Consider the following 18,211-nt stretch of genomic DNA (forward strand, 5'->3'; position numbering starts at 1 on the left):
CTACATAAGTGTAATGTACTCTGGAGTACCATGTCGCTAGGAGTCTGGTCACCAAAGGTTACGCGGACTCTGATATAAGTGTACGCGCCAAAATTACGTTGATGTGACACGAACCGCAGCCGGTGGAAACAAAAATATGCACATTAGTTAGCCCTAAATTGATGCGCTTCATTCCATGAGCACTGTATGTGTAATAACCATGGCCTGACAATTCTTCAAAAAGGAGCAGCGGTGTGGGTCATGTGTATCTTGCTCAGACAAAGCCCTGCATTTCGTAGATGCAAATAAATTGCATTCCCGAAATTTTTGTAACACATGACAGAATCTGCTACAAGTGTGGACAGAAACATTTCACGTAAGTATTTTTCTATATATTGTTTATATTATTGCTTACCTCGTGTACTTGCTGCAATTTTGTCCAAACATACTAGCTCGTCATGTGTAACTTTTGTTTTCCATAGCTTGCAACCCAGAATAAATATGTTGACTAGCTCTAGTCAACATATGCTCATTCTGGGTTAATTCTCTCTCTTTGCATGTTTGTTATTGATTTTTGCACACAATGTATACGAAGCAGATGGCCTTGTGACAACAGATTGCAATGGTGTTGTTGATGTTTATATTTATGGAAAGAAATCTGCATGCAGGTTTGTATGCATAAACAGGATCTTGATCCACTGACAACACAGAAGTGCAATTTTGTAATGCTCAGAGAACCCATGCCTGTCAAGCATATTTATGTTGACATTAGCCCACAATAGTCGCATGTAACGTGTAAATCGGGTGAAAGAATGTAAAGATATCAGCCACGGGAAATAAACAGTGCTTTAATTTACATGAAATGGTAGTTGCATGTCGCAGAATAGCCTTTTCGGCGCAAGCTCGCTTGATTTATGTTTTCAAGGTCAAGCGAACTACATGGAAGTGGACTCAACAAACAAACATGGGAAGGTTTATATTGCACCGTGCACCTTGCCGTGTAAGCAACGCGCCGCGACGTCGCTCTCGATTAGTAAGTGGCGCAGTCTCGCCCGCCTAGCGCCCCCGTCAGCTGCTGCGCGCCGCTGATCCGCCGCGCTCATCGGTGGCGGCATTGCGCCGCCGCACGGCTGCACCAGCGGCCTGCGCAGCGCGTCCAGCAACACTGGCTGCGTTGCCGCCTTGGCAAGCGTCGGCAGCGCGTCAGGTCGCTTGCCCTGGCTTAGCTTGGGTGCCGTTGCCCCACTGAACGTTCACCTGCCGCTCGAGGACAGCCTGTTTGTGATCGCGCGTCCGATCTGCCACACGCAAGGTCGGGCCGCATGCGCGGGGCCTGAAGCCCGCCGGAGACCATGGCCTACCAAGAACCGACGACGCGGAACCTCAATGGCGGTGCGTCCAACGGTGTGTCGAGTAGCCTGCTCCCGCAGCCGTCGTCCTACCTGTCCGGCGGCTACGGCGGCGGGGGAACGCTGTCGGTGAACCGTGCTCCCGTCGACGGTCAGCCGCCGCCGCTCAGCAACGGGCCCTCGTCCGCGGCGCCTGTGGCAGGGGATTCGCGCTTCCCAGCCACCCATCCGCTGAGCGGCTCCAAGCACCTCTGCTCGATCTGCGGCGATCGAGCATCTGGCAAGCACTACGGCGTCTACAGCTGCGAAGGCTGCAAGGGCTTCTTCAAGCGCACCGTGCGCAAGGACCTTACGTACGCTTGTCGAGAGGAACGGCGCTGCGTGGTCGACAAGCGGCAGCGGAACCGCTGCCAGTACTGCCGCTACCAGAAATGCCTTGCGTGCGGCATGAAGCGCGAGGCCGTCCAGGAGGAGCGTCAGCGGGCCAAGGACCGCAACGACAACGAGGTAGAGAGCACAAGCGGCGGCGTTTGCGTCGGCATCGGAGGACCCGGCTCTCCGGATATGCCGCTGGACCGTATCCTCGAAGCTGAGATGCGCGTCGACCAGCCGGCGCCGTCCGTGCTGGCCGCGGACGCGGCCGCGTCGGGCCGCGATCCCGTCAACAGCATGTGTCAGGCCGCCGACCGGCAGCTTCACGAGCTCGTGCAGTGGGCCCGGCGGATTCCGCACTTCGAAGAACTACCCATCGAGGATCGCACGGCTCTGCTAAAAGCCGGCTGGAACGAGCTGCTTATCGCCGCCTTCTCTCACCGCTCTGTGAGCGCGCGAGACGGCATCGTCCTTGCCACGGGCCTGGTGGTGCAGCGGCACAGTGCGCACAGCGCCGGCGTCGGCGACATCTTCGACCGCGTGCTGGCCGAGCTGGTGGCCAAGATGCGCGATATGAAGATGGACAAGACTGAACTCGGCTGCCTGCGCGCCGTTGTGCTCTTCAATCCAGACGCCAAGGGACTCCGCAACATCGCCAGAGTCGAGGCGCTCCGCGAGAAGGTGTACGCTGCCCTCGAGGAACACTGCCGGCGCCACCATCCGGACCAGCCGGGCCGCTTTGGTAAGCTGCTGCTGCGGCTGCCCGCGCTGCGCAGCATCGGCCTCAAGTGCCTCGAGCACCTCTTTTTCTTCAAGCTCATCGGAGACACTCCCATCGACAGCTTTCTGCTCAACATGCTCGAGGCACCGGCCGATCCCTAGCCGTCGATTCTGATAGGGTTGTTGCCGTCACGAGGTTCGCGACTGCAACATCGCCATCAATAGAATACATAGGGTCTGTTCGATTCGCCTGCACCACTGTGAACCAGTTCACGGAGGTTCACGAGAAGTTCAGAAACTCTGCAGCTCGATTCCGGAGGTGCAGGCCCAGCGAAACACTCGAAACGAATGCAAAGGTGCAGACGCGGTGTAGGCGTTATGCTGTCAGACTAATGTGCACGGAGTGCGTAAGTTTGAGAGGTCCTGAACTGCAGGTGTGATTGGTTTCTGAGGCATAAATACCCACCACAGTTGCGTTGACACATCAGACGTGTGTAAGCGGGGTTTTAACGGTGCTCGCGCTCGTGTGCTGCGTCGTCTGCTGCGCCGCTGCTTCGCACCTGCACGCCTGCACCAAGTCGGCACCGACAGTGGAGCGGGTGCAGCAGAGTCATGAACCAGCCTTGCACCTTTCCTGCACCTTTTGAAACGAATGACTTGGTTCTGCAGGTGCCATTGCTGCACCGCTGAAACGAATGGCAAGGTGCAGCACCTCGCGAACTGGTTCAAGTGGTGCAGGCGAATTGAACGTACCCATGGCTGTTGCAGTTGTCATGTTTGCAGACACGAGTCACTGGGAAATGTTTTGTGTGATGCTTTCGACCTCAGTGCGCCAGGCTACGTTTGTTGCTCTGCACAGAGCAGTGTGCTGGTAAATAGCTGCTGTGTGATTTTGAATGTCGTTTTGGGAGGCGAGTGGACAACAATGATTGTGTATCCATGCTTGAGCTCGTACTGTAGTTTGTTCAAGGTTTCTTTTAAATACGTGAGGCATAGCTGAGTGCAAGCTTACATGGCGAAGCGCCTCTTTTGTTGTTTTCTGACCTAAGTGACGTGGCAGTTACTGTACTATAAGCTTATGATAGCAGCACCCTGGAAACGTTTTCCAGTACCTCTGCTACATGCCTTTCACCACCCTCACGGAGGAGGAAGGATTTTTCGCCATCTTGCCAAGAACTGTGTTCCGGATCCTTTGCCATTATTGTCTGTTCCATGTTGGTGGTCACTGTTTGAACATATTTAATGTGCTGGTTCATTACGGAGCACTTGTATGTTTCATGATAATGTGTGGGAGTAGGATATTGAATGTTGCTAAGATTTGCGGTGCCTTCTCCATAGCCCTACAATTCGCCAAGTTGAAAAATTTTATTGTTGGGCATCCTGTTCTAATTAGCTTGATTAACAGAATTGTGCTTGCAGAATAGCCAGGTGTCCTATGGTCTTTCAGCATTGCAGTCTACTTGAACCAATGTGCCATATAGTGATTCTGATATTTTGAAAACCTATGGGTGTTTGCTTCTTGCTGAAACAAAAACGCTAAATTTATTCCTTATTATAGCCAAACACAAGAGTGGCTAGCCGAATTTCAGAACACAGTAAAGAATCACGTTAACACACATTTTATTTTTGGTGCTGAAACTTCACTTGTGTGTTTGTGCTAGTGCATGCATGAAAATGGCAGGCTGCTGCTGCAGAATCCTATAGTGGCATCATCCATAGCCAAGTGCTGCTAAAAGCGCACAACATTTTACGGTGATATAACTAGCTTAATCACTTTTGAATGTTGAGTGGCCTAAGGACTGATAGCTTTATTTAATTTAAGCTGCTGATTTCCAAAGTTGTAATTGGCTCTTATCATTTAAGCTTTGACGCTTGTCGAGAACGTTTATCATTGGTATGCCACACATCAAGCGTTACCTACACTGCATGGTAGCTTTCGTAATAGACCTGTGGACTTTTAGCTGGCCCATTGCTTTAAAAAAAAAGTTGCTTTAGCCTTAGGAAAGCACATTCGTGTTAAAGAAAAATATTGTTTTGCTCGTTTTGTGATTTTTCACTTCACATTTCATTCTGTCAAATGCAAAGTGTGTGCTTCACCGGTGAAGTGTTCTGTAGATGCAAATTTATTATCCTGTGATTTAGATGGGACTCATTGGCATTCGTGCAGTATTTGAATTAATGGCACACTTACAAACTGCAGATGAGTCAAGTATACGTGAATTTTTTGTCAGTGTCAATGTTTTTTAGTGTGAGGTACGAAAAACATTTGTAATAACAAGTATAAAATTCCTTGCAGTGAACAGTCTAAACATGTTCATGCTTTGTTTGTGTACAAAACACTGTTTTGTAATGCTTGTGGAAGTTTTAGCAATTGTACTTGGGCTGTCTCAGCAGTCTGATAGTTATGAATGCATATTTTTGCTGTGCTGACATGGCACCCTGTTAGGTGCAGCTTTTTGCCGTTGTTTTTATAATCGTTGAAGATGGGACTTGCATGAGAGCTGTGCACTTATATATGGTACAGCTCTTGTAATAGGTGGTTGAAGGAAAAAAAAATTGTGACCACAATAATTTTGTATGCATCGGCGTCACCACATCTTGTCTGTTCAACGCTAAAGCTGAGTTTGACAATTCAGTTCTGTAAAAATTGGCAGTGTGGACGAAGTTTCATGAAATGGAAAAAGTGTCATCCATGTGAGGGTAGCATGAAGCTGCATTGGAAACCGACATGGTTTTCTCAAGAAAGAAAGTTTTGCAGTTGAATAATTCATCCTGGAATTGTGATGGAGCCCAGGACCAGTGCTCCTCTGGGGTGATAAGGAGGCTAGTAGATTGCAGAGTGAGCCTGAATGAATTGACAGCTCGAAGCTCAGGGCCAGTAATGGCAAATCAATTCTGTGGTTTGCTTTGTGACTTTGTTCTACTGCTGGGAGGATGGCAATTTTTCCCTTTCATGAGGCTGTACTTATGAAATGTCACCAATTTGAGAACACCAGTAGTGTATCTTAAGGAGGTATGTTGTTTCCTGTGTTTTATTTTAATAGGACATGTAAAAGTAGATAGAGATTTTATTTAAATAATATGAGCAATGTGCGGTTTGGCAACACAGTTGTCTTCTGTAAGCAAATTTTCTGCTTCCCCCTAAATGATTACCAAGCCAAGTGCTTACGGCATCTTTGTTAGCATTCTTGGTTTTGCTCTTCTGGGATGAATCAGTGTGTAGCCTAAAAGAAGTGGTCATCTTACTCCTTCTTTACTGCAACCTGCTGTTTCTGAGCCCTTTTGTGGTGGAGATGCACTTCATTGACAACATTTCACGTTTGAGCAGCAGTGCATCATTGATTGTTGTAGTGATCGTAGAGCATCACAAGATTTCCTTTACTTGCTGTACATTAAAAAGAACTGTTTAGTGTTATCGTGATGGTGAGCCATCGCACTATCTAGTGTGCTTTACGTTCTCCCTTGTATGGCAATATTGTGCAGGTGAGGAAAATTTTAATGTTTTTATGTTGTCCCAAAGCACCACAATTTCAGCGCACTCAAGTCCCAGTCACGTGAATCTAATGGAAATAAAGGAGACTGATATGCTAACAAAATGTGTGTGAGTACAGACAACATCTCATCCACCATATTTTCTTTTCTCTCCCCTCTGTATACCCAATTTACTGCCACTGTTCACAGCCACAATACGATGCCTGCCAGACATTGACTGTAGTGGCCATCAGCTAACAGTTCGCTGATATGCAGGTATAACCATTTCATACGAGGCTCACACCTATTAGCATTGGAGTGATGATGGGTAGGGCCCTTTTTCATTGAAGGGGTCTCGCAACACGACTGTATTGCTGTGACAATAAGAAGTTGTGTACTTTTGGTGGAGTTTCTTTAGGCATTTGGTAATTTACTGTGGCTGTGCCTCTTACTTTCTTCGGTAAGCTCAAAGAGGCTTTTCGGTTGGAATAAGGAGAGATACTGCTGGCATGAATGTAGGTGTTTCTGGAGTATGTATAGACCATGTTTAGTATATAGGCTGTGCTAGGTCAGACTAATGCTTTGTCTCCCTCCTTGCCTTTAAATGGGGCTGAACTAATGTAGCAGGCCCAGCCTCCTGTTCCCTCTTACTGCCTATCTTTCAGCGGAGTACTGACAGAAAAATTTCCTCGTTTTCATTGCTTTGTTGCATAGCTGCCAATGCAGTAATTAGGCTACGGAGCCTGAATTTCCCAAGAGCTCGACAAATAATTACGCTGCCTTTTAATGTCTAGCAGCTGCCGAACATGCAGCCTATGACACGTGAGCTTTCGATAAAGACAAAGTGCCTCTCTTCTCGTGACCATGTGTCACGGGTTGCATGCCCCAGTTCAAGGCAGGAACCAGGGCCGAGGACGTGCCACCATTGTGGCTCAGCTCTCTAGAGATGCAGTGCAGACTGCCGAGGCCAGACATTGGCCATTTCTCGGCTGACGTGCACATTATTTGTGGCCCATCTCGCTCATTTGCCGGCTCATGCCACAGATGTGACCATTTCAATACGTGCACCAAGTGGAGTGCCTCGGACGTGAAAAAAAAGAGACTTGTAACATTATCAAAACCTGTTGTGGTGGTCTTGTTGTACCAGATACAAGTGACGTGTACACACACACACAAACCAAGTCCATGCTGCCAATAGCCGAGTTCACTCACCGCTCGACGCGACAACTGGGAAGGGAGGGCATTTGCCCATGTGTTTCCAAGAGAAGTGAACAATTAGACAGGCCAATTTGACAGCTTTCGGCAACACGGTCATTGTATCACTTTCAACCACTGCACCAGGTTGACTGGCAGGCTCTTAAATGTGTGATACCAGGTAACCACCACCTCTGCTTTTTTGGGATGTGATGAGTCTCCTTTTCCATCCAAAGCTGCACTGTGCTTGGCGCACATCTTGAACGGGTTGTACAAACGGTCCTGTCATTAATTATATGTGGCACTCTTGAGGAATTGAGGTTTTGCACCATAATTATGGAGTTGACAGCTAGCCAAAAAAGCAAGAAAATGCGGGATGAAGTTTGTGTATTGGTACTCCTTTAAGACTTAGATGCAACTGTAACACCCCTCCCGCCCTGCCCAACAGATATAAATTTGGCTACGACTGTGCTTTTAGTCTAGTACGTGTGCTACTTAGATAAAGGTGGCCTGTCTTTCATGAGTTTGAAATGCAAGGGTGCTCTGATGGAGGAATTTCGGTCTACTTTGGAAATCTAGTGCGTGGCAAAAGTTCATGCAAGTTCTCTCTTCTCTGGTGTCCTCTATGATGATTGTACTGTAGTCTACAGTGTTTATTAGTCGACATGGTTGGCGTCTGTGCATAGGAAATGCTGTTTGTAGCTTGGGGCTTCAGAGTACGTTGACTGTCTAGGCCTGTATTTTGTAGCATTTTTTCCTTGTTTAATTCTTTTCTGTCTTTGTCACCGGCTCGTACTTGACCATGTGGATGTTATCACTGAAGTCAGCTTCTCAACACAACACATTGAAAATACCCGGCCATGGCGGCCGCATTTTGGTGGGGGCAAAATGTAAAGATGCCGGTGTCCTGCACGTTGGGGGTCCATTAAAGAACCCCTGCTGGTCAAAATTAATCCGGAGTCCCTCACTACGGCTTGCCTCGTAATCAAATTATGGTTCTGTCACGTAAAACCCCAGAATTCATTCATTCGCATTGAAAAGAATAGGATCGAAGGAAAACAACTTTACAAATTAGGCTCATGAATTGCTCTTTATTCTAGAAAGTGTACGCACACATGTCCATAAAGGTCTTTGGAATGCCGAGACCATGAAAAAGCTCGAACACTTTGTCACCTAAGTGTTAACGAGGCTTAGGTGTAGCTTGTGTTTAGGAAGCTAGGTGCACTGCATAGGCCCTGCACGCAAATGCAGAATGTGCTTCTCACTTCTAGACTTGTGCTCGGGCGCAAAGCATTTGAGCACCCTTTGCAGTTACCACAGTCCAAAAATTCTTTTGTAGACCTTCGTGTACAGGATGGAAAAGTTAATTTATTGGTAGCTAAGAAAGCTTGCTCTGCAAGTTTCAAGAGTGAAGGTTACAAACAGCAGGAGATGAGGAAGAAAAAAAACACTCAACGTCGTCTTGTGGCTAAGCATGCAGCCGGGGGTTGCTACATCACTGCAGGAATTCAGACATCACAAGGGCCATTGCATTTACCATGGAATTGCACATTGCAACAGGGCCGCCCCTATTGTGACATGCATACATGGGAGCAGATTGCTCTTCCTAATTTTTGGCACTATGGCTAGGTATTCATGGTCCACAACCTTTTGGCCCAGACAGTGCAGGATGCATACCTGCCAGCTTGCTAAAATCCGATAGACGCAACAATAAAGGGAGGCGGAAGGAGGGAATAATAAATTTTTTTAATGTTTGCCCTGAGAGAGAGAGAAAGGTTTAATGATACGAAATGCAGAAAGGTCGGCCTGAGTTTGCCCTGAACAGGCACACACCTTATGTGGGATGCATATGCACTTCATTAACAATGATTTACTTTTAGACAGAGCACACAAGCAGTAGAAACATTCGAAAAGCAGAGACTGAAGAACAAGACATTGTTCCTAGACTACAGCGTCTTTTTCAGTGTCTTTGTTTTTGCTGGTTTTACCTGGTTCAGGAACCTGTCTGAACAAACTTGCTTTAAAGCAGTTATCCCTCTAATGTCATTTCACTGCCTACTTAGGGTATTGTCGGATATTGACAAGTGATACTTTTAACGCGAGAGCGTTAAGGAGCCCGTCTATCCCTGTTAAATGTGTCAGAAAATCTGGCGTCCTGCGTCGGGCGTTGCCTCGGCAAAAAGAATTTCGAACCAAATTTCGAACCACGCATACCCAACCACTTCTCTACCGCCAAAGTTGCTCATAACTTGTCTTTCATTCTTTACAGTGTTATTCCGCGGAATTTTGAGAACAGCAGCCCACAAACAGATGTAATGGAAAAAAACACCGACAGCGCATGTCCCATATGTTAGCTCTTCTCAGACTGAAATATTAAAAGTGCGAAACAATAGCAGGGGATAAACCCATGCAAGAGGCCTTGTTTCTACCAGAAAGCTCGCCTTCATGCATAGTGTTCGCAGCCAGCATTTCCCGGTAAACGTTACAGTTACATAAGCTGCAGTTGCCGAAAAGCAATAAAAGCAGTAAGGGTCTTTGAACGCTATCACGTTCCACTGTTAAAGGTGAAGCTTAAGCGTCCTCCAATTTTTCCGCATGGCTTGACATAACATTCGCAAAATTGTAGGAGCAGCCCAGATTCATAAGCATTACAAAAATTTGGGAGAGTTGGTAGGTATGGTGATGTGAATGCATGGCTGCTAGGCTGTAGCTGTTGCATTTAGTCAACTCAGTTCAGGTGCAGACAGTGTGCCTTCTGCTTCCCCCATTCACAGTCAGTCGCCTGGGACAAAACAGGCTGTCGACAGTTTATGTTGCATATCTTCTTTTTGATGTGAAACATTGCAGTTGGTTATCAATTTGGAGGTTGATGTAACTCTGAATGCAGGATGTGAATGTAGACCTATAAAATATTGCTCATTGAGTTTTTTTTTTTTTTAAATGTTAGAAGTGAGAAATAATGTGTGCCAGTTTGTTCACATTGTTCACATGAGCTGATGCAATCAAATTCTGTGGTTGCATGAAACATGCGTAAGCCTTCATCATGGCGGATCAAGATTTAAATGAGCATGTCAAACGAATGCTTTGTTTACAACATTAAATAAAGAAACACCGTCAACGTAACTTGAGATAATATGTGACAAGTGAAGCTTTGAGATGTGGACAAATTTACAATGTGGCAACAGCTGAGATATACACAAGCGTGTTCCAACTTCCAACTGATTTTATTGTCACGGTCACTTATTCTTGTTTTCAAAATCCTACTTCAAAAGTAAAATTTGGAGGTCAGACGTTGTACATGCTTTTCATGTCTTGCCTTTGTCGTTGCTGTACAGCAGGGAGACTATTCCCACTTGCTATTTCGGACTTGTCATTTTTGGCAAGTCAACTGTAGAATTTTTTGGCAGCTTGTCTCAATTTCATGTTTGTTCTTCGTTGTGCTCTTTCATTTATAAAGTGTATTAAATGGATGCTTATTCCTGCTACAGAAGCTTTATTGCTTCGTAGAATATCCACAGGACCAGCATTAGCACAGGCATCAGCCATCACTTACTAACTTTATTTAGTATGCAAAAGAAAGAACTAAAGGCTATAACTATTGTTGCTTCATACAAGGTGGTTTTTCTAATCGATAATGCCACCCAGTTTATGACTATTTATTCTAGTGTTCTTAATATACAGGGCTATTCCAGGCAGAGCATACCAGCTTACTTCAATCAAGCAGTATTTTAAAAGCAAACTGTTAAGACAAGATATTCTGCCTGTTGCGGGATATTTTCAGACATAATGTTGACCATGAAATTGCGCTTGTGTCATGGCTACACACCTGTTTCTCCTAATTTGTCTGGAAAATTTTTATGTAGTGTGTTTTACCAACTTGCTCGAACCAGCACCCTCTTCAAACGTGACCCATGCATTGCTATTATTCTGTGCTTCACCTGCTCAGCTGCAGCTATCCACTGCAGAATTGCTGCTTGCCTCATGTATATGCTTATCATTTGAAATTCCCTACTTGCTCGCCTACACAAGCCGTGACATCTGCTGACAGCTGTGGTTCATCGGCTTTCCTTGGTGCACTTTTGCCTGTGGCTGATTAGCATTTGAGCTGAATGTCAGCTGTTTTTATTGTGTGCTTTACTTCCGTCTTCATTGACATTTGAGTCGAACGCCAGGTGTACTTTTTGCAAGCCTCCCTTTTGTCATTTTGATGGCCTCGTCGTCAGGCAGGGCTGCTTGAGCATGTGCCACATTGTAGATGTGCCTGTCGGTAGTGACGTAGCTTGAAGAAAGAAACAGCTGAGTGGCCCATTGCTCTGATGGGCAGACTCCAGGCAACGTTACAGTAGACTGCGATGATCGATTGTGCCATGACCTTTCTGTAGAAAAAGGTCGCCCATCTTCAAGGGGCCGGAGCAGCACTGGAAGTGTGCGGAGCTGAAGCGACTGCTTGCGTTTCAGTGCATTGGACAGCATGATGTTGCCTATTGCAATGTGGCTGGCTAGCGCTGTGCTTGTTTTAGATGTGCCCAAGTTGTGTGATTAGGCACACCAGTCTTACAGCAGACATGTATTGATAGCCAGAAAACAAACACAAAAAAGGGGGAAAAACGGTGGCCGGCTTTTCATAATGCTGCAGTTTAATGGTCTGCTTTTTCAGGTTAGCATTGCACAAATTTGATGCTTTGAGTGGCCTCAAGGGTATGGCAGTTAGACAAGGAGGCTTCTATTACGGTATTTCTTGCCTCCCTGTGCGTAACTTTGAAAAAAAAATTCCGCAAATTCTTTTAGAAGGTTTTCTTCTGTGGTGCCGGACCAAGAAACAATGCACAGTTGTTCCATTGTGTGAAAATTGGATTTTGTCTCCATAAAATTCTTTTTAGCCATCATGTACATTACAGAAGTGGGCACAGTTCCCACCTTTCCCATGCAGCAAATATATATGGAAAGGAGAGTAGACGATCAATAGTTAAATCATAATTACCTTATGACACTGGGCCCAGGAAATGCATTTTGAGTGTGGGGGCAGGAGCCGGGGCTCATTTAGCTTACTATATTTTTTTTTATTGTGAAACCAAAGCCTAATTTACTGTATTAGAGTAGGGATCAACCATTAGGTCTTGGGGGAAGTGCCCCCCTGCAATGAAACCTGTAGGGGCGCTTGTCCCCCCACCTGTGTCTTCTAAGACCCTGCCTTACGAGCGGAATCTGAAGTAAAGGACAGGCATCAGTCCTCTTGTGTCATATGTGCCTAGTTTAATCATCTTTATTATTTAAAGCAAAAAATGTACAAGTCGGACAGGCTTTCAACTGCCTACAGGTGCCCACCATTGTTGAAGGGTAGACTATTAAATGGGCCCAGAAAAGAGAAAGGGACACAGGAATAATATATTTAAATGATGACAAAGCTTCACATGCAAAGCCCCATATTGAACTAAGCACCTCTTTGATGCTAACTCGTGGTTGGACCTAGTCCTCATATGACACCTCCTTAGGTCAGAGTAATCCACAGAATAAGAAAGACGAAGAAGAGAACAAAGGAAGGCACTGGTTTACAAGAGTTGCTAGTAAAAGCATTACATCAGCTCAAGAAATCTACAAGATCTGAGCTGGTTAGCAAGCACAATTTCTGGCTGTGCCTCAAAGCATTCCATGCTGCCAGTAGTCCTGGCTCGTGATGGATGTTTCAATCTCTGGAAATATGCCCAAAACATTGTTACTTATTTTCGTGCTTAGTTTGTGCCACAGATATAGCCTAATGTTAAAATTCTCATTTTTTTTCTTGCCAAATGTTTCTTGCATCATATTCTTGTAACTGTTTGTGCTGATGTAGTGTGTGAGACGTTATGTCAGTCTGTATTGAAACATTATTTCGCAATGCCGAGCTTGCAGCTGTGTAAGCAGGGGTGCGATTGGGGACTGTTGTTCGGAGCACGCCTTCGGTTGCACTGTGTGCAATTGGCCTAAGCTGCGCCAACCTCACGCAATCGGCCTAGCCCATGCCGTCTTTGGCTGCCGAATTCGGTGCGGCCTAAGCCAATTGCTTGTGGCCTAACCGAATGTGCGCTCCAAACAATGATCCCCGATCGCGCCCCAGGTGAATACCCTGCCCATTTCTTTTCCAGCAGCCGAAGAGAAAGATTGCAGGTTCTCAACATCCACATTCTTTTTAATTCAAGCATATTGCCCTGCAACACATGAGATTATTTAAGTAAAAGCATGAGTTAAGTCCCTTCTCGTGCATGAAACTAAGCAGTGACTTATTAAACTTATTGTCAGTGCGTGGTATTTGCATAAATTGAACTGTTTGCTCAATGTATTGTGTAGACAGACGTGCTGTCAGCGATGATCTTCTGCTCTTGTTTAGTTACTAGAGATTGCACTTTCTGCTTAGAAGTGAATTTCAGGTGAGAAAGCGAACTCTTAGCACGTGCATGGTGCTAACGACGTTACCACAAAACCATTGTTTTTGCTTGGAAAGAGCCTTGCGAAAGTCAATGCTGTTCACAAGTTCGCCACTGTGAAACATAATTGTTGCTGCTGCTGCTGCTATGAGGCCATCGAGCTGAGGCAGCCAGGAAACCTGTATAAGCATTTCCTCTACTCACAATTTCACAATCGATGAGTATTGAGATGTATGCTGCTTCTTTGCTGGGCAGCACAACATTGATCGTGCCAGCTAATACCTAGTTGCATACATGCCATGTGTCCTGGCTAACGTTAGTGAAGCCATTCCAATGAAAAAATAAAATAAAGGTGGTTGAGGATAAAATCGTAAAACCTAATGTGTTCGGTTGTCAGGCCTCTAATGACCAAAAACCGCAGGTCTTAAAATTGTATCTTGCATCGTGTTTTTAAAACACATTTTCGTTGAAGAGCTTGGCTAACGTTAGCTGGGACACCCTACATAAAAGCTGTCTGAAATATTTATGCAGCATACATTGGAAACTTTCCAGGAAGCATTAAAGGCTTTACTCAACTGGCCGATTCTCCTGCTCCTTTCTGTCCCTCTCCCCATCTGTCTCAAATACTACAGTTATCTGAGCTTTCTCGTACTGGGAATAGAGAAGCGGAGATTGTCTGTTCTTGGACATATGAAGGATACCCATGTCTGTGGAGTGATTAACTCTGTCTTTGATGGTGCATCTCTATGCTTATGCTTTTGCTTCAATGCACACCTTGGTGTACTTACTTTCAGAGGGAGAGGTTCTATGAGGATTGATGCAAGGTCAGCGTAATCCTTCTCCTAATCCCTTTTTAATGTCCCCTGTGTGTGTGTGTCTGTGTTGTGGGCTGCCTTTTTCATCTGCACACCTGCCGATTGTTACTGTTAATGTGTGCGGAGCGTGACAGTAGTAACTCTGTTAATTAAAGGACAGATGCATGAGGGAGTTGTGGATAAATGGCTAATTTAAGCAGTGCGACACGACAAGGACAGAGGAGGGGAGGACAGACAGAACAATGTACTGCCTCCCATGAGCATGTCCTATCGGTTCTGTCCTTCTTTGTTATTGTATGTACACGCTGTCTAAATGAGCTATGTTGTTGAGCTACAGGGGTTCTTTTCATGCCTGAACGATCCCTAAGGTAACAGTTCTTTGGATCATAAAGGGTCGGAGAGTAGGGGAAGCAGATGTTTGCAAGAGGAACTTCACTTGAATTTTTACCCTGCTGACTGTTGTTACTGTAGCTGTCATATAAAATAGTGATGCTGGGCTTTCTTCAGAGGAGTTACAAAAGTGCTTTGTTGTTGTTGGCAAGAGCAAGAGATTCTTTGTGGATCTTTCAGCCACCATTTTCTGTCTCTAGAAGTAAGCCTGTTTTGAGGACTGACACTTCTATTATAGCAAGTGCCGTGAAATGTGGATATACATGAAATATTGTTTGGAAAACTGTTGGGTTGCGTGTTCCAAGCAGCTGTAGCGTGTTGGTGTTGGTAGCGATTGTGGACTGTTCAAGTGGCTGCCAATAAACTGGTCGAAAGCATGGCTGACTTTGCTTGCTCTGGAGAGTTTGGCTTTGCTATGAACAAGGACCTGGGTTTCACTAGATGCTCGTATTTGAAATTGCGGCAGAGTTACTGCCAATTGTAAGCACATTCTGAAACACCATGAAATGAGTTGCTGCTACAAGAAAGCAAGTGCAATAAGTTGAACACTTTCGAGACAAGTGGCAAGTTTATTATAAAAGCAGGAATGTTACAAATAGCCGCAGCAACATTAGATGACAAGTTTGAACAAAGTGATTTTGTTGCACACAGACTGAACTTAATTTTTATGCAGACAATTGCCCCAAGTAATAATTTATTCATTCATATCATACTGCAGGCCTTGTGGTCCAAGTAGGGGGGGCAAGGCACACTGATAAATATGCAATAGAAAAGGCTGGAACACTAATATAACATTTCAGGATAGAAAACTATACCTTAAGAAAACAAAAGCAGCACAAAGCAACAATTTTACCTAAAATGAACTATTGAGAATGCAAGTTTCAAGTGATTCTACAAAGTGATTATGAAAGGATATGGCATTCCATTACATTAACGTTCTGGGAAAAAAAGAAAACTAAATGAGGCAAACTTACCTCGCACGGCAAGAAGAGAAAATAAGACAGTAAGAATGATGGGTTTTTCTGGATGCAGGAACAGTGAGGTATGGGCTAGGATCTAGAGAAAGTTTACAGCTTAATCATGAGTGAGGGTATTTCAGTTGCAGTACTTTTTACCTCGCTTTAAACATGTGAAATCTATTAGTGCACAATAACTCGGGTTACAGACCCTTCACAATTTTGAAAAAAAAAAAAAAAGAACAGCTTGTCTCTGTATTCTCTCAAGGCCATTCATATTAGTTTGAACGGATCCCAGATAACGCAAGAATGTTCCAGTTTGGACCGAATAAAGGTGGTATAGGCTAATGACTTCCAGGGATGCATCTTTAAGCTTACGGTGTAGTAGACATAGTTTTCTAAAAGCAGAAGAGGCGGTGTTGGTAATATGGCTATTACACTGTAAAAGTGTAATAGCCATATTACAAGTTGGTAGATGTTCATTATGAAACTGCAGCGCACACGCAACAAACGAGGACACAAGGCAAAGGTAACACACAAGCACTTGTGTGTTACTTTTGCCTTGTGTCCTCGTTTGATGTGCGTATGCTGCAGTTTCATAATGAATGGCTATAAGAGTTCAGGTTGTTAGTGTGTATAATTCCGAGATACCTGTATTCCTTTACTTCAGTCAAGGGGTCCGGACTAGTGAAGTAAGGAAACTTCAGAGGTATATCTTTTTTTAGTTATACATAGGAGCATAGATATATCAGAGTTGAGTTTGATCCCCATTTGTAGCTCTACTCAAAAAATATTGCTCAAGGCTAAATTAAGTGCTAGTTGATCATTAGCCATATTAATGTCCTTTAAAATGATACAATCGTTAGCAAAAAGGTGAATATTAATGGGGGCATCTATTATGTGAACTATGCTGTTAAAATAAATAAGAAAAAGTACTGGGCCAATCACGCTGCCTCAAATACACAAAATCATACTTAAGCGCAGGTACAATCAGCACAAATAAAAATGCAACCAATTCTGAATCTACTCAAATGTGTCGTTCCGTTCCACGTCCGCCTGAAATAGTATACTTGGGACCACTCCATGCTTAGAAGCAGGCTACAGAATGATCACGCCACATTTTTACTTATTTACATGTCACAGCCATTGTGATCAGTTATTTCCAGTCCACCGTTCAATGTATGCCAATGGTACACCGAGAAGGGGTGGGAGCCCAAGCTCCGGCTTCAATGGCTATTATTCCTTACTGTGTCCAGCAGTTGTGAGGCAGGAAATAGGGTCACAGTCTCTTATTTGGTAAGCCTTTTATGCTCAGAGGTGTTCATGTCATGGCGACAGAGAAGCCGGGCTAGAAGGGAGCGCTAGCACGAAGGCGTTTGCAGATGGCAGTGCTGACTGACGTCAGTGCCAAGTGGGATGTCGTAAAACTCGTACTGAACACGCGTTCGCACTAAATTTTGGCTTTACTTGTCCAGCTTGTGCACTAACATAGTAACAACAGTGGTGTCACTGTTTAAGAGGTAGAACTTGGCGGTGCGCGATGAAGCTGAGACCATTTGTAGACTTACCAGCGCTAAACAAAGCTCAAGTGAGACATTTTGTTTCAGGGAAACTCATGAGTGCATAAAGTAAGTGCTTGAAGTGCAGCCCTGAGAGGTTGGTTGTTTGGTGCAGCATTTGAGTTGGTATTGCGAGAAGTCTGCGACTCCTTTTGTGAACAGACTTGAAACAGTGTGCATATGTAGCGTAGGTGATTTGCAGTGACATTATCATGCCGTCATCCTAGCGTACTAGCACGTCGAGAAGCTGCATAAACAAGAAAATGACAGCACCACAGCACAACATGCGACAAATTGGTAACATGATAGTTCACTGAAAAACGGTTACTGTCAAAAAGTGAAATGATGCATGCATAATGATATCTTTCACTGATGTCATTGCGGCTGCCATGCTTGGGTACTAGCATAGTGAGAATCTGCATCTGTGATGTCACGTGCCAACTACCTATAGTTGGTATGCTCTTCTGGTTCCCTGTAGGATAATCACCATTTACAAGGTGGACATTCCGTTACAATTGCTTTTGCATACCATTAGCTATCTCACCCGTTGGTGCCCCTCTAGAATTAACCCTCTGTCGTCGTGCGTTAAGCGCCAACCGACACGCAGTAATATTCGTTCCGGTCGGTTGTTGAGGAGCGCCTGACACATGCATGCTCGCAATTGCCAGTTATTTTTGGGTTGGAAGCACCAGCTTTTGGGAACTTTTTTCAAGTGATAACTGCACTTTGCAATGTCTCCCTATGAGGGCAGCACTTCTTCCTTCATGCTTGAAAGAATTTTCGCACGATTTGTGGCATGAAATGCAAACATGGCGACGGCATTTTCAGCGTGTGTGTTTATGGATGAAATTCAAGTAAGTCGAGCGAATCAGAAAATGATTTACTGCTGTGGATGAATATATATTGCCTTAAGATAGTCAGCAAACGTCTTCGAATGAGAGCATTTTAGAAGACGGAAACTATGAGGACCCTACAGACCTGCAGTGCAAATCCTGGTCTCCACCC

At 44.9% G+C, this 18,211-nt stretch overlaps 1 pseudogene; it reads left to right on the forward strand.

Annotated features, from left to right (window-relative positions):
* Positions 1 to 1,124: 1,124 nt before the first annotated feature.
* Positions 1,125 to 15,075, forward strand: LOC142579608 (retinoic acid receptor RXR-alpha-B pseudogene; annotated as a pseudogene).
* Positions 15,076 to 18,211: the final 3,136 nt, after the last annotated feature.

Source organism: Dermacentor variabilis, chromosome 4 (assembly GCF_050947875.1).
Source record: "Dermacentor variabilis isolate Ectoservices chromosome 4, ASM5094787v1, whole genome shotgun sequence".
NCBI lineage: Eukaryota > Metazoa > Arthropoda > Arachnida > Ixodida > Ixodidae > Dermacentor > Dermacentor variabilis.